This window comes from Gossypium hirsutum, chromosome D03, assembly GCF_007990345.1.
Source record: "Gossypium hirsutum isolate 1008001.06 chromosome D03, Gossypium_hirsutum_v2.1, whole genome shotgun sequence".
Lineage (NCBI taxonomy): Eukaryota > Viridiplantae > Streptophyta > Magnoliopsida > Malvales > Malvaceae > Gossypium > Gossypium hirsutum.
The window spans coordinates 37,777,703-37,780,162 of record NC_053439.1 but is presented as its reverse complement, the minus strand read 5'-3'; positions in this window follow the sequence as shown (position 1 = coordinate 37,780,162).

Genomic DNA, 2,460 nt, shown 5'->3' with positions numbered 1-2,460 from the left:
ACAAAAATGCCAAACCAAATATCATCCACTAACTCGCAATTGGATTATTTATCACATAAGGACCTTTAATTTAATGTTCTATAGCTATTTGACACTTTTAGCTAATAGAACACAAGTTTTACACTTTATGCGATTTAATCCTTTTTATCGAATTAACCACTCAAACGGTAAAATTTCTTTACGAAATTTTCACACAAACATTCTATCATACTGTAAAAATTAATAAAATAATAAAATAATTATTTTGACCTCAGATTGTGGTCCCGAAACTACTATTCTGACTAACCCTAAAATCAGGCTGTTACAAATATACTTTCCTATTAAACTATTATCATAACCAAATACACATAAGTATTAAAATCAAGATTAAGCCATTTTCGCATGGCTAAATATAGACACACTTCATGACTACACAAAACAAATGCTAGCCTATACATGCAATATGTTTAAAGTTTCGAGCTTTCAAAATACCGAGATAGAGATCGATAGTGTGATGGACTTCCTTGACGATTCCCGAGCTCGTAACTAGCTTCCAAAATCTACAAAACAATGAATGAACAAACGCATAGTAAGCTTAAATAGCTTAGTAAGTTGTAAGCTCATAGTTTTCAAAGAACACATATAAATTATACAAGTAGGCCGAATTCGACTAATCTTGTACACATACATATATACTCATATTTATGTGATTAATTCATCTTTTCATGTTATACATAACACTTACCTTTACTTTCAACTTTGTATAACTCAAACATACCTGAATTGCTTAATTCAAACCCACATTCGATCTTGCCAAATAATTTCTCGTTATACCATTCAGATTCAAAGAAAAGATACTCGGACGGCTCAAAAAGCTCGTACAATGCCAACGTCCTAGACGTGGTCTTACATGTAATCAAATAACGATGCCACTGTCCCAGACAGGGTCTTACACGTAATCATATACGACGCCAATGTTCCAGACATGGTCTTACACGTAAATCTCAAATCAATGCCAACATCCTAGATGTGGTCTTACACGATATCACATTTTAGCATTCCTGTGGTTCGTAAGTCTTTCGGATCTCGTAAATCAATCAAATTAAACTCGTATTAATCATCTGATGTTAAATACAATTTGACATTATAGTATACATTCATAAATTTCGATTCTACTATGTATAAAATAAATACATTAAATTTAACATCAATTATTCACTTACAAACTTACCTTGGACGAAGACAAACGGATGGAATCGACTACTCGATCACTTTTGACTTCCCCAGTTCTAATTTCGTTTTCTTTTGTTCTTGATCTAGATAATTTCAAATTTAGCTATTTAATAACACATTTCATTCAATTTAAACCACAAACACATAATTTGGGAAATTTTCACTTTATCCCCTAAAATTCACATTTTTTACAATTTAGTCCCTATTTCGTAAATTCACAAAATACACAAAATTCATCAAAACCATGCCTTAGCCGAATCTTCCTAGGCTCCCTAGCAGCCCATTTATTTCACATTTTGAGCCCCTAAATTTTCTAATTTAACAAATATATCCCTAATTTAGATTTTTATCAAAAATCACTTAATTAAACATGATAATTAAACATCAAATATTTATTTCCATCATCAAACAACAAAAACCACAAGCTATCATTAATGGAAAATCTCAAATTCATCATCAATACCGAAAATTAAAGCATTGACTAGCTAAAACACGAAGCAACGATCTCAAAAACGTAAAAATTATCAAAAACTAATCAACTAACATACCTTAATCAAAGATAGAAATGGCCGAACCCTAGCTTGCTTATTTTTTTTCTTTTTCTTTCAAGTTTCAGCAATAAGGATGAATGAATCATCCATTAACATGTTTTATTTTATTTTATTACATATTACTTTACTTTTTACTATTTTAACCTTAAGTATTTAATTATAAACTTTATAATGGTTGTTCAAATTTGTCCATGCATAATTCTAATGGCTAAATTACAACATAAGGGTCCACATAATAAAAGCCATAGCAATATAGCACTTTAACAATTAGCAAGTACTTTTGCATTTTACGCAATTAAGTCCTTTTAACAAATTGAGCACAGAAACGATACAATTTTCACACGAAACTTTCACACATATTAATTCACATGCTGTAGACACCAAAAATACTATTAATATATTTTTCTGACTCAGATTCGTGGTCCCAAAACCACTATTCCGACTAGGGTCTAAACTGGGCTGTTATAGGGCCTCTATTGACATTTAATTGTAGAATACTATCAGAATGAACACTGGGTGTTACCGATTTCGATTCATCGAATTCTGAAATAGAATCATTACCAATATGAATTTCTTGATCAACTGCGTTATTAGCATCATTTGACATATTTTAAACTATAAAATAAGAATAGTATAAATCAGCATCCAATCTCGACTCAGATTCAATTCAACTTTGGTATATACCTTTAGACTCAAT